The following is a 15,288-nucleotide window of genomic DNA, read 5'->3' as shown; positions in this document are numbered from 1 at the left end:
GCTGTCCGTAACTCAGTCCCTGAAGCTATGCCTAACTGAGGCCTTGACGCTGTGACTAACTCAGGCCCTGATCATGTCTGTAACTAAGACACTAATGCTGATGCAACAAAGGCCCTGATGCTGCTCCTACATCATGCCCTGACAGTGTCCCCAGCTATGGGCCTGACGCTAGGCCTCACTCAGGCCCTGTTGCTCTCCCAGAGTCAGGCACTGACGCTGTCCCTACCTGAAGCCCTGACACGGGTCCTAAATAAGGCCCTGATACTGTAACTAAGCTCTTGACACTATCCCTAGGTCATTTCCTGACACGATCCCTAAACTTTACCCTAACCCTGTCCCTAGCAAATGTCCTGCCTCTTATGCTAACTAAAGCCCTTAGGCTGTGACTACCTCAGGCCCTGAATTTAGTCCCAAGGCCGTGATACTGTCCCTAACTAAGGCCCTAACACTATTCCTAACTCAGGCCCTGACACTGTACCTAACAGAGGCCCAGATGCTAGTACTAACTAAGGTCTTGACACTGTCCCTAACTAGGGCCCTGCTGCCGTCAATATCTAATGTCCTGACACTATCCTGAGGTAATTTCCGGACCCATCTCTTACCAAGCTCCTGAAACTGTCCCTAAGTAAGCCCTGACGCTGTCCCTAAGGGAGGCCCTAAGGCTGTCCCTAACAGAGGCCCTGAGAATGTCTTTAACAAAGCCCCTGAGGCTGATCCTACCAAGGCCCTTGTGCTGCTCCTAAGTCATGCCCTGATACTATCCCTAGCTAAGGCTCTGATACTAGGCCTCACTCAAGCCCTGTCGCTCTCCCTAAGTCAGGCTCTGACGCTATCCCTACCTGAAGCCCTGACACTGGTCCTAAATTAGGCCCTGATGCCCTAAGTAACTAAGGTCTTGACACTATCCCTAGGTCATGCCCTGACACAATCCCTAGACCTTAACCTAACCTTGTCTTTAACTAATGTTGAGCTTCTTATGCTAAATAAATCCCTGAGGCTGTTCCTAACTAAGGCCCTAAAATTAGTCCCGAGGCCATGACCCTGGCCCTAACTGAGGCCTGGAGGCTCGTCCTAACTCAGGCCCTGACACTGTACCTAACAAAGGCTCTGATGCTAGTCCTAAGTCAGGCTGAGACACTGTCTCTAAGGCCCTGCTGCAGTCAATATCTAAAGTCCTGACATTATCCCGAGCTAATATCCTGACCCATGTCTTACCAAGGTCCTGAAACTGTCCCAAAGGAAGCCCTGACGCTGTCCCTAAGTGAGGCCCTGAGGCGGTCCCTAACAGAGGCCCTGAGAATGTCTTTAACGAAGACCCTAATGCTGATCCTACAGAGGACCTTATACGGCTCCTAAGTCATGCCCTGACACTGTCCCTAACTCAGGCCCTAAAGATAGGCCTCACTTAGGCCCCGTTGCCGTACCTTAGTTAGGCTCTGACGCTGTCCGTAAGTGAAGCCCTGACACTGGTCCTGATGAAGGCCCTGACGCTGGTCCTAACTAAGGCCCTGATGCTCTCAATAACTAAGGTCTTCACCCTATCCCTAGCTCACATCCTGACACTACCACTGGCCTGGAACCTGACTCTGTCCCGAGCTAACGTCCTGACCCTTATCCTCACCGAAGCTGTAATGCTCTCCCTAACTAAGGCCCAGACTAGTCCTAATTAAGGCCCTGACACTGTCCTTAACTCAGGCCCGGAATCTATCTCTAATATAGGCCTTGCTGCCGGTAATAACTAAAATCCGGACACTATCCTGAGCTAATATCCTGACCCATTTCTAACCAATGTCCTGACACCGTCCCTAAGAAAGCCCTGTCGCTGTTCCTAAGTGAAGACCTGAGGCTGTCCGTAACTCAGTCCCTGAAGCTATGCCTAACTGAGGCCTTGACGCTGTGACTAACTCAGGCCCTGATCATGTCTGTAACTAAGACACTAATGCTGATGCAACAAAGGCCCTGATGCTGCTCCTACATCATGCCCTGACAGTGTCCCCAGCTATGGGCCTGACGCTAGGCCTCACTCAGGCCCTGTTGCTCTCCCAGAGTCAGGCACTGACGCTGTCCCTACCTGAAGCCCTGACACGGGTCCTAAATAAGGCCCTGATACTGTAACTAAGCTCTTGACACTATCCCTAGGTCATTTCCTGACACGATCCCTAAACTTTACCCTAACCCTGTCCCTAGCAAATGTCCTGCCTCTTATGCTAACTAAAGCCCTTAGGCTGTGACTACCCCAGGCCCTGAATTTAGTCCCAAGGCCGTGATACTGTCCCTAACTAAGGCCCTAACACTATTCCTAACTCAGGCCCTGACACTGTACCTAACAGAGGCCCAGATGCTAGTACTAACTAAGGCCTTGACACTGTCCCTAACTAAGGCCCTGCTGCCATCAATATCTAATGTCCTGACACTATCCTGAGGTAATTTCCGGACCCATCTCTTACCAAGCTCCTGAAACTGTCCCTAAGTAAGCCCTGACGCTGTCCCTAAGGGAGGCCCTAAGGCTGTCCCTAACAGAGGCCCTGAGAATGTCTTTAACAAAGCCCCTGAGGCTGATCCTACCAAGGCCCTTATGCTGCTCCTAAGTCATGCCCTGATACTATCCCTAGCTAAGGCTCTGACACTAGGCCTCACTCAAGCCCTGTCGCTCTCCCTAAGTCAGGCTCTGACGCTATCCCTACATGAAGCCCTGACACTGGTCCTAAATTAGGCCCTGATGCCCTAAGTAACTAAGGTCTTGACACTATCCCTAGGTCATGCCCTGACACAATCCCTAGACCTTAACCTAACCTTGTCTTTAACTAATGTTGAGCTTCTTATGCTAAAAAAATCCCTGATGCTGTTCCTAACTAAGGCCCTAAAATTAGTCCCGAGGCCGTGACCCTGGCCCTAACTGAGGCCTGGAGGCTCGTCCTAACTCAGGCCCTGACACTAAACCTAACTCAGTCCCTGACACTGTACCTAATAAAGGCTCTGATGCTAGTCCTAAGTCAGGCTGAGACACTGTCTCTAAGGCCCTGCTGCAGTCAATATCTAAAGTCCTGACATTATCCCGAGCTAATATCCTGACCCATGTCTTACCAAGGTCCTGAAACTGTCCCAAAGGAAGCCCTGACGCTGTCCCTAAGTGAGGCCCTGAGGCGGTCCCTAACAGAGGCCCTGAGAATGTCTTTAACGAAGACCCTAATGCTGATCCTACAGAGGCCCTTATACGGCTCCTAAGTCATGCCCTGACACTGCCCCTAACTCAGGCCCTAAAGATAGGCCTCACTTAGGCCCTGTTGCCGTACCTTAGTTAGGCTCTGACGCTGTCCGTACGTGAAGCCCTGGCACTGGTCCTGATGAAGGCCCTGACGCTGGTCCTAACTAAGGCCCTGATGCTCTCAATAACTAAGGTCTTCACCCTATCCCTAGCTCACATCCTGACACTACCACTGGCCTGGAACCTGACTCTGTCCCGAGCTAACGTCCTGCCCCTTATCCTCACCGAAGCCGTAATGCTCTCCCTAACTAAGGCCCAGACTAGTCCTAATTAAGGCCCTGACAGTGTCCCTAAGTAAGGCCCAGAATCTATCTCTAATATAGGCCCTGCTGCCGGCAATAACTAAAATCCGGACACTATCCTGAGCTAATATCCTGACCCATTTCTAACCAAGGTCCTGACACCGTCCCTAAGAAAGCCCTGTCGCTGTTCCTAAGTGAAGACCTGAGGCTGTCCGTAACTCAGTCCCTGAAGCTATGCCTAACTGAGGCCTTGACGCTGTGACTAACTCAGGCCCTGATCATGTCTGTAACTAAGACACTAATGCTGATGCAACAAAGGCCCTGATGCTGCTCCTACATCATGCCCTGACAGTGTCCCCAGCTATGGGCCTGACGCTAGGCCTCACTCAGGCCCTGTTGCTCTCCCAGAGTCAGGCACTGACGCTGTCCCTACCTGAAGCCCTGACACGGGTCCTAAATAAGGCCCTGATACTGTAACTAAGCTCTTGACACTATCCCTAGGTCATTTCCTGACACGATCCCTAAACTTTACCCTAACCCTGTCCCTAGCAAATGTCCTGCCTCTTATGCTAACTAAAGCCCTTAGGCTGTGACTACCTCAGGCCCTGAATTTAGTCCCAAGGCCGTGATACTGTCCCTAACTAAGGCCCTAACACTATTCCTAACTCAGGCCCTGACACTGTACCTAACAGAGGCCCAGATGCTAGTACTAACTAAGGTCTTGACACTGTCCCTAACTAGGGCCCTGCTGCCGTCAATATCTAATGTCCTGACACTATCCTGAGGTAATTTCCGGACCCATCTCTTACCAAGCTCCTGAAACTGTCCCTAAGTAAGCCCTGACGCTGTCCTTAAGGGAGGCCCTAAGGCTGTCCCTAACAGAGGCCCTGATAATGTCTTTAACAAAGCCCCTGAGGCTGATCCTACCAAGGCCCTTGTGCTGCTCCTAAGTCATGCCCTGATACTATCCCTAGCTAAGGCTCTGATACTAGGCCTCACTCAAGCCCTGTCGCTCTCCCTAAGTCAGGCTCTGACGCTATCCCTACCTGAAGCCCTGACACTGGTCCTAAATTAGGCCCTGATGCCCTAAGTAACTAAGGTCTTGACACTATCCCTAGGTCATGCCCTGACACAATCCCTAGACGTTAACCTAACCTTGTCTTTAACTAATGTTGAGCTTCTTATGCTAAATAAATCCCTGAGGCTGTTCCTAACTAAGGCCCTAAAATTAGTCCCGAGGCCATGACCCTGGCCCTAACTGAGGCCTGGAGGCTCGTCCTAACTCAGGCCCTGACACTGTACCTAACAAAGGCTCTGATGCTAGTCCTAAGTCAGGCTGAGACACTGTCTCTAAGGCCCTGCTGCAGTCAATATCTAAAGTCCTGACATTATCCCGAGCTAATATCCTGACCCATGTCTTACCAAGGTCCTGAAACTGTCCCAAAGGAAGCCCTGACGCTGTCCCTAAGTGAGGCCCTGAGGCGGTCCCTAACAGAGGCCCTGAGAATGTCTTTAACGAAGACCCTAATGCTGATCCTACAGAGGCCCTTATACGGCTCCTAAGTCATGCCCTGACACTGTCCCTAACTCAGGCCCTAAAGATAGGCCTCACTTAGGCCCCGTTGCCGTACCTTAGTTAGGCTCTGACGCTGTCCGTAAGTGAAGCCCTGACACTGGTCCTGATGAAGGCCCTGACGCTGGTCCTAACTAAGGCCCTGATGCTCTCAATAACTAAGGTCTTCACCCTATCCCTAGCTCACATCCTGACACTACCACTGGCCTGGAACCTGACTCTGTCCCGAGCTAACGTCCTGCCCCTTATCCTCACCGAAGCCGTAATGCTCTCCCTAACTAAGGCCCAGACTAGTCCTAATTAAGGCCCTGACACTGTCCCTAACTAAGGCCCCGAATCTATCTCTAATATAGGCCCTGCTGCCGGCAATAACTAAAATCCGGACACTATCCTGAGCTAATATCCTGACCCATTTCTAACCAAGGTCCTGACACCGTCCCTAAGAAAGCCCTGTCGCTGTTCCTAAGTGAAGACCTGAGGCTGTCCGTAACTCAGTCCCTGAAACTATGCCTAACTGAGGCCTTGACGCTGTGACTAACTCAGGCCCTGATCATGTCTGTAACTAAGACACTAATGCTGATGCAACAAAGGCCCTGATACTGCTCCTACATCATGCCCTGACAGTGTCCCCAGCTATGGGCCTGACGCTAGGCCTCACTCAGGCCCTGTTGCTCTCCCAGAGTCAGGCACTGACGCTGTCCCTACCTGAAGCCCTGACACGGGTCCTAAATAAGGCCCTGATACTGTAACTAAGCTCTTGACACTATCCCTAGGTCATTTCCTGACACGATCCCTAAACTTTACCCTAACCCTGTCCCTAGCAAATGTCCTGCCTCTTATGCTAACTAAAGCCCTTAGGCTGTGACTACCCCAGGCCCTGAATTTAGTCCCAAGGCCGTGATACTGTCCCTAACTAAGGCCCTAACACTATTCCTAACTCAGGCCCTGACACTGTACCTAACAGAGGCCCAGATGCTAGTACTAACTAAGGCCTTGACACTGTCCCTAACTAAGGCCCTGCTGCCATCAATATCTAATGTCCTGACACTATCCTGAGGTAATTTCCGGACCCATCTCTTACCAAGCTCTTGAAACTCTCCCTAAGTAAGCCCTGACGCTCTCCCTAATGGTGGCCTTAAGGCTGTCCCAAACAGAGGCCCTGATAATGTCTTTAACAAAGCCCCTGAGGCTGATCCTACCAAGGCCCTTATGCTGCTCCTAAGTCATGCCCTGATACTATCCCTAGCTAAGGCTCTGACACTAGGCCTCACTCAAGCCCTGTCGATCTCCCTAAGTCAGGCTCTGACGCTATCCCTACCTGAAGCCCTGACACTGGTCCTAAATTAGGCCCTGATGCCCTAAGTAACTAAGGTCTTGACACTATCCCTAGGTCATGCCCTGACACAATCCCTAGACCTTAACCTAACCTTGTCTTTAACTAATGTTGAGCTTCTTATGCTAAAAAAATCCCTGATGCTGTTCCTAACTAAGGCCCTAAAATTAGTCCCGAGGCCGTGACCCTGGCCCTAACTGAGGCCTGGAGGCTCGTCCTAACTCAGGCCCTGACACTAAACCTAACTCAGTCCCTGACACTGTACCTAATAAAGGCTCTGATGCTAGTCCTAAGTCAGGCTGAGACACTGTCTCTAAGGCCCTGCTGCAGTCAATATCTAAAGTCCTGACATTATCCCGAGCTAATATCCTGACCCATGTCTTACCAAGGTCCTGAAACTGTCCCAAAGGAAGCCCTGACGCTGTCCCTAAGTGAGGCCCTGAGGCGGTCCCTAACAGAGGCCCTGAGAATGTCTTTAACGAAGACCCTAATGCTGATCCTACAGAGGCCCTTATACGGCTCCTAAGTCATGCCCTGACACTGCCCCTAACTCAGGCCCTAAAGATAGGCCTCACTTAGGCCCTGTTGCCGTACCTTAGTTAGGCTCTGACGCTGTCCGTACGTGAAGCCCTGGCACTGGTCCTGATGAAGGCCCTGACGCTGGTCCTAACTAAGGCCCTGATGCTCTCAATAACTAAGGTCTTCACCCTATCCCTAGCTCACATCCTGACACTACCACTGGCCTGGAACCTGACTCTGTCCCGAGCTAACGTCCTGCCCCTTATCCTCACCGAAGCCGTAATGCTCTCCCTAACTAAGGCCCAGACTAGTCCTAATTAAGGCCCTGACAGTGTCCCTAAGTAAGGCCCAGAATCTATCTCTAATATAGGCCCTGCTGCCGGCAATAACTAAAATCCGGACACTATCCTGAGCTAATATCCTGACCCATTTCTAACCAAGGTCCTGACACCGTCCCTAAGAAAGCCCTGTCGCTGTTCCTAAGTGAAGACCTGAGGCTGTCCGTAACTCAGTCCCTGAAGCTATGCCTAACTGAGGCCTTGACGCTGTGACTAACTCAGGCCCTGATCATGTCTGTAACTAAGACACTAATGCTGATGCAACAAAGGCCCTGATGCTGCTCCTACATCATGCCCTGACAGTGTCCCCAGCTATGGGCCTGACGCTAGGCCTCACTCAGGCCCTGTTGCTCTCCCAGAGTCAGGCACTGACGCTGTCCCTACCTGAAGCCCTGACACGGGTCCTAAATAAGGCCCTGATACTGTAACTAAGCTCTTGACACTATCCCTAGGTCATTTCCTGACACGATCCCTAAACTTTACCCTAACCCTGTCCCTAGCAAATGTCCTGCCTCTTATGCTAACTAAAGCCCTTAGGCTGTGACTACCTCAGGCCCTGAATTTAGTCCCAAGGCCGTGATACTGTCCCTAACTAAGGCCCTAACACTATTCCTAACTCAGGCCCTGACACTGTACCTAACAGAGGCCCAGATGCTAGTACTAACTAAGGTCTTGACACTGTCCCTAACTAGGGCCCTGCTGCCGTCAATATCTAATGTCCTGACACTATCCTGAGGTAATTTCCGGACCCATCTCTTACCAAGCTCCTGAAACTGTCCCTAAGTAAGCCCTGACGCTGTCCTTAAGGGAGGCCCTAAGGCTGTCCCTAACAGAGGCCCTGATAATGTCTTTAACAAAGCCCCTGAGGCTGATCCTACCAAGGCCCTTGTGCTGCTCCTAAGTCATGCCCTGATACTATCCCTAGCTAAGGCTCTGATACTAGGCCTCACTCAAGCCCTGTCGCTCTCCCTAAGTCAGGCTCTGACGCTATCCCTACCTGAAGCCCTGACACTGGTCCTAAATTAGGCCCTGATGCCCTAAGTAACTAAGGTCTTGACACTATCCCTAGGTCATGCCCTGACACAATCCCTAGACGTTAACCTAACCTTGTCTTTAACTAATGTTGAGCTTCTTATGCTAAATAAATCCCTGAGGCTGTTCCTAACTAAGGCCCTAAAATTAGTCCCGAGGCCATGACCCTGGCCCTAACTGAGGCCTGGAGGCTCGTCCTAACTCAGGCCCTGACACTGTACCTAACAAAGGCTCTGATGCTAGTCCTAAGTCAGGCTGAGACACTGTCTCTAAGGCCCTGCTGCAGTCAATATCTAAAGTCCTGACATTATCCCGAGCTAATATCCTGACCCATGTCTTACCAAGGTCCTGAAACTGTCCCAAAGGAAGCCCTGACGCTGTCCCTAAGTGAGGCCCTGAGGCGGTCCCTAACAGAGGCCCTGAGAATGTCTTTAACGAAGACCCTAATGCTGATCCTACAGAGGCCCTTATACGGCTCCTAAGTCATGCCCTGACACTGTCCCTAACTCAGGCCCTAAAGATAGGCCTCACTTAGGCCCCGTTGCCGTACCTTAGTTAGGCTCTGACGCTGTCCGTAAGTGAAGCCCTGACACTGGTCCTGATGAAGGCCCTGACGCTGGTCCTAACTAAGGCCCTGATGCTCTCAATAACTAAGGTCTTCACCCTATCCCTAGCTCACATCCTGACACTACCACTGGCCTGGAACCTGACTCTGTCCCGAGCTAACGTCCTGCCCCTTATCCTCACCGAAGCCGTAATGCTCTCCCTAACTAAGGCCCAGACTAGTCCTAATTAAGGCCCTGACACTGTCCCTAACTAAGGCCCCGAATCTATCTCTAATATAGGCCCTGCTGCCGGCAATAACTAAAATCCGGACACTATCCTGAGCTAATATCCTGACCCATTTCTAACCAAGGTCCTGACACCGTCCCTAAGAAAGCCCTGTCGCTGTTCCTAAGTGAAGACCTGAGGCTGTCCGTAACTCAGTCCCTGAAACTATGCCTAACTGAGGCCTTGACGCTGTGACTAACTCAGGCCCTGATCATGTCTGTAACTAAGACACTAATGCTGATGCAACAAAGGCCCTGATACTGCTCCTACATCATGCCCTGACAGTGTCCCCAGCTATGGGCCTGACGCTAGGCCTCACTCAGGCCCTGTTGCTCTCCCAGAGTCAGGCACTGACGCTGTCCCTACCTGAAGCCCTGACACGGGTCCTAAATAAGGCCCTGATACTGTAACTAAGCTCTTGACACTATCCCTAGGTCATTTCCTGACACGATCCCTAAACTTTACCCTAACCCTGTCCCTAGCAAATGTCCTGCCTCTTATGCTAACTAAAGCCCTTAGGCTGTGACTACCCCAGGCCCTGAATTTAGTCCCAAGGCCGTGATACTGTCCCTAACTAAGGCCCTAACACTATTCCTAACTCAGGCCCTGACACTGTACCTAACAGAGGCCCAGATGCTAGTACTAACTAAGGCCTTGACACTGTCCCTAACTAAGGCCCTGCTGCCATCAATATCTAATGTCCTGACACTATCCTGAGGTAATTTCCGGACCCATCTCTTACCAAGCTCTTGAAACTCTCCCTAAGTAAGCCCTGACGCTCTCCCTAATGGTGGCCTTAAGGCTGTCCCAAACAGAGGCCCTGATAATGTCTTTAACAAAGCCCCTGAGGCTGATCCTACCAAGGCCCTTATGCTGCTCCTAAGTCATGCCCTGATACTATCCCTAGCTAAGGCTCTGACACTAGGCCTCACTCAAGCCCTGTCGATCTCCCTAAGTCAGGCTCTGACGCTATCCCTACCTGAAGCCCTGACACTGGTCCTAAATTAGGCCCTGATGCCCTAAGTAACTAAGGTCTTGACACTATCCCTAGGTCATGCCCTGACACAATCCCTAGACCTTAACCTAACCTTGTCTTTAACTAATGCTGAGCTTCTTATGCTAAATAAATCCCTGATGCTGTTCCTAACTAAGGCCCTAAAATTAGTCCCGAGGCCGTGACCCTGGCCCTAACTGAGGCCTGGAGGCTCGTCCTAACTCAGGCCCTGACACTGTCCCTAACTAAGGCCCTGACACTACACCTAACTCAGTCCCTGACACTGTACCTAACAAAGGCTCTGATGCTAGTCCTAAGTCAGGCTGAGTCACTGTCTCTAAGGCCCTGCTGCAGTCAATATCTAAAGTCCTGACATTATCCTGAGCTAATATCCTGACCCATGTCTTACCAAGGTCCTGAAACTGTCCCAAAGGAAGCCCTGACGCTGTCCCTAAGTGAGGCCCTGAGGCGGTCCCTAACAGAGGCCCTGAGAATGTCTTTAACGAAGACCCTAATGCTGATCCTACAGAGGCCCTTATACTGCTCCTAAGTCATGCCCTGACACTGTCCCTAACTCAGGCCCTAAAGATAGGCCTCACTTAGGCCCTGTTGCCGTACCTTAGTTAGGCTCTGACGCTGCCCGTACGTGAAGCCTTGACACTGGTCCTGATGAAGGCCCTGACGCTGGTCCTAACTAAGGCCCTGATGCTCTCAATAACTAAGGTCTTCACCCTATCCCTAGCTCACATCCTGACACTACCACTGGCCTGGAACCTGACTCTGTCCCGAGCTAACGTCCTGCCCCTTATCCTCACCGAAGCCGTAATGCTCTCCCTAACTAAGGCCCAGACTAGTCCTAATTAAGGCCCTGACAGTGTCCCTAAGTAAGGCCCAGAATCTATCTCTAAGATAGGCCCTGCTGCCGGCAATAACTAAAATCCGGACACTATCCTGAGCTAATATCCTGACCCATTTCTAACCAAGGTCCTGACACCGTCCCTAAGAAAGCCCTGTCGCTGTTCCTAAGTGAAGACCTGAGGCTGTCCGTAACTCAGTCCCTGAAGCTATGCCTAACTGAGGCCTTGACGCTGTGACTAACTCAGGCCCTGATCATGTCTGTAACTAAGACACTAATGCTGATGCAACAAAGGCCCTGATGCTGCTCCTACATCATGCCCTGACAGTGTCCCCAGCTATGGGCCTGACGCTAGGCCTCACTCAGGCCCTGTTGCTCTCCCAGAGTCAGGCACTGACGCTGTCCCTACCTGAAGCCCTGACACGGGTCCTAAATAAGGCCCTGATACTGTAACTAAGCTCTTGACACTATCCCTAGGTCATTTCCTGACACGATCCCTAAACTTTACCCTAACCCTGTCCCTAGCAAATGTCCTGCCTCTTATGCTAACTAAAGCCCTTAGGCTGTGACTACCCCAGGCCCTGAATTTAGTCCCAAGGCCGTGATACTGTCCCTAACTAAGGCCCTAACACTATTCCTAACTCAGGCCCTGACACTGTACCTAACAGAGGCCCAGATGCTAGTACTAACTAAGGTCTTGACACTGTCCCTAACTAGGGCCCTGCTGCCGTCAATATCTAATGTCCTGACACTATCCTGAGGTAATTTCCGGACCCATCTCTTACCAAGCTCCTGAAACTGTCCCTAAGTAAGCCCTGACGCTGTCCCTAAGGGAGGCCCTAAGGCTGTCCCTAACAGAGGCCCTGATAATGTCTTTAACAAAGCCCCTGAGGCTGATCCTACCAAGGCCCTTGTGCTGCTCCTAAGTCATGCCCTGATACTATCCCTAGCTAAGGCTCTGATACTAGGCCTCACTCAAGCCCTGTCGCTCTCCCTAAGTCAGGCTCTGACGCTATCCCTACCTGAAGCCCTGACACTGGTCCTAAATTAGGCCCTGATGCCCTAAGTAACTAAGGTCTTGACACTATCCCTAGGTCATGCCCTGACACAATCCCTAGACCTTAACCTAACCTTGTCTTTAACTAATGTTGAGCTTCTTATGCTAAATAAATCCCTGAGGCTGTTCCTAACTAAGGCCCTAAAATTAGTCCCGAGGCCATGACCCTGGCCCTAACTGAGGCCTGGAGGCTCGTCCTAACTCAGGCCCTGACACTGTACCTAACAAAGGCTCTGATGCTAGTCCTAAGTCAGGCTGAGACACTGTCTCTAAGGCCCTGCTGCAGTCAATATCTAAAGTCCTGACATTATCCCGAGCTAATATCCTGACCCATGTCTTACCAAGGTCCTGAAACTGTCCCAAAGGAAGCCCTGACGCTGTCCCTAAGTGAGGCCCTGAGGCGGTCCCTAACAGAGGCCCTGAGAATGTCTTTAACGAAGACCCTAATGCTGATCCTACAGAGGCCCTTATACTGCTCCTAAGTCATGCCCTGACACTGTCCCTAACTCAGGCCCTAAAGATAGGCCTCACTTAGGCCCTGTTGCCGTACCTTAGTTAGGCTCTGACGCTGCCCGTACGTGAAGCCTTGACACTGGTCCTGATGAAGGCCCTGACGCTGGTCCTAACTAAGGCCCTGATGCTCTCAATAACTAAGGTCTTCACCCTATCCCTAGCTCACATCCTGACACTACCACTGGCCTGGAACCTGACCCTGTCCCGAGCTAACGTCCTGCCCCTTATCCTCACCGAAGCCGTAATGCTCTCCCTAACTAAGGCCCAGACTAGTCCTAATTAAGGCCCTGACAGTGTCCCTAAGTAAGGCCCAGAATCTATCTCTAATATAGGCCCTGCTGCCGGCAATAACTAAAATCCGGACACTATCCTGAGCTAATATCCTGACCCATTTCTAACCAAGGTCCTGACACCGTCCCTAAGAAAGCCCTGTCGCTGTTCCTAAGTGAAGACCTGAGGCTGTCCGTAACTCAGTCCCTGAAGCTATGCCTAACTGAGGCCTTGACGCTGTGACTAACTCAGGCCCTGATCATGTCTGTAACTAAGACACTAATGCTGATGCAACAAAGGCCCTGATGCTGCTCCTACATCATGCCCTGACAGTGTCCCCAGCTATGGGCCTGACGCTAGGCCTCACTCAGGCCCTGTTGCTCTCCCAGAGTCAGGCACTGACGCTGTCCCTACCTGAAGCCCTGACACGGGTCCTAAATAAGGCCCTGATACTGTAACTAAGCTCTTGACACTATCCCTAGGTCATTTCCTGACACGATCCCTAAACTTTACCCTAACCCTGTCCCTAGCAAATGTCCTGCCTCTTATGCTAACTAAAGCCCTTAGGCTGTGACTACCTCAGGCCCTGAATTTAGTCCCAAGGCCGTGATACTGTCCCTAACTAAGGCCCTAACACTATTCCTAACTCAGGCCCTGACACTGTACCTAACAGAGGCCCAGATGCTAGTACTAACTAAGGTCTTGACACTGTCCCTAACTAGGGCCCTGCTGCCGTCAATATCTAATGTCCTGACACTATCCTGAGGTAATTTCCGGACCCATCTCTTACCAAGCTCCTGAAACTGTCCCTAAGTAAGCCCTGACGCTGTCCCTAAGGGAGGCCCTAAGGCTGTCCCTAACAGAGGCCCTGATAATGTCTTTAACAAAGCCCCTGAGGCTGATCCTACCAAGGCCCTTGTGCTGCTCCTAAGTCATGCCCTGATACTATCCCTAGCTAAGGCTCTGATACTAGGCCTCACTCAAGCCCTGTCGCTCTCCCTAAGTCAGGCTCTGACGCTATCCCTACCTGAAGCCCTGACACTGGTCCTAAATTAGGCCCTGATGCCCTAAGTAACTAAGGTCTTGACACTATCCCTAGGTCATGCCCTGACACAATCCCTAGACCTTAACCTAACCTTGTCTTTAACTAATGTTGAGCTTCTTATGCTAAATAAATCCCTGAGGCTGTTCCTAACTAAGGCCCTAAAATTAGTCCCGAGGCCATGACCCTGGCCCTAACTGAGGCCTGGAGGCTCGTCCTAACTCAGGCCCTGACACTGTACCTAACAAAGGCTCTGATGCTAGTCCTAAGTCAGGCTGAGACACTGTCTCTAAGGCCCTGCTGCAGTCAATATCTAAAGTCCTGACATTATCCCGAGCTAATATCCTGACCCATGTCTTACCAAGGTCCTGAAACTGTCCCAAAGGAAGCCCTGACGCTGTCCCTAAGTGAGGCCCTGAGGCGGTCCCTAACAGAGGCCCTGAGAATGTCTTTAACGAAGACCCTAATGCTGATCCTACAGAGGCCCTTATACGGCTCCTAAGTCATGCCCTGACACTGTCCCTAACTCAGGCCCTAAAGATAGGCCTCACTTAGGCCCTGTTGCCGTACCTTAGTTAGGCTCTGACGCTGCCCGTACGTGAAGCCTTGACACTGGTCCTGATGAAGGCCCTGACGCTGGTCCTAACTAAGGCCCTGATGCTCTCAATAACTAAGGTCTTCACCCTATCCCTAGCTCACATCCTGACACTACCACTGGCCTGGAACCTGACTCTGTCCCGAGCTAACGTCCTGCCCCTTATCCTCACCGAAGCCGTAATGCTCTCCCTAACTAAGGCCCAGACTAGTCCTAATTAAGGCCCTGACAGTGTCCCTAAGTAAGGCCCAGAATCTATCTCTAAGATAGGCCCTGCTGCCGGCAATAACTAAAATCCGGACACTATCCTGAGCTAATATCCTGACCCATTTCTAACCAAGGTCCTGACACCGTCCCTAAGAAAGCCCTGTCGCTGTTCCTAAGTGAAGACCTGAGGCTGTCCGTAACTCAGTCCCTGAAGCTATGCCTAACTGAGGCCTTGACGCTGTGACTAACTCAGGCCCTGATCATGTCTGTAACTAAGACACTAATGCTGATGCAACAAAGGCCCTGATGCTGCTCCTACATCATGCCCTGACAGTGTCCCCAGCTATGGGCCTGACGCTAGGCCTCACTCAGGCCCTGTTGCTCTCCCAGAGTCAGGCACTGATGCTGTCCCTACCTGAAGCCCTGACACGGGTCCTAAATAAGGCCCTGATACTGTAACTAAGCTCTTGACACTATCCCTAGGTCATTTCCTGACACGATCCCTAAACTTTACCCTAACCCTGTCCCTAGCAAATGTCCTGCCTCTTATGCTAACTAAAGCCCTTAGGCTGTGACTACCTCAGGCCCTGAATTTAGTCCCAAGGCCGTGATACTGTCCCT

The sequence above is a fragment of the Balaenoptera borealis genome (genome assembly GCF_965194805.1).
Source record: "Balaenoptera borealis genome assembly, chromosome: 6".
Taxonomy (NCBI): domain Eukaryota; kingdom Metazoa; phylum Chordata; class Mammalia; order Artiodactyla; family Balaenopteridae; genus Balaenoptera; species Balaenoptera borealis.
Note: the sequence above shows the minus strand (reverse complement) of the source record.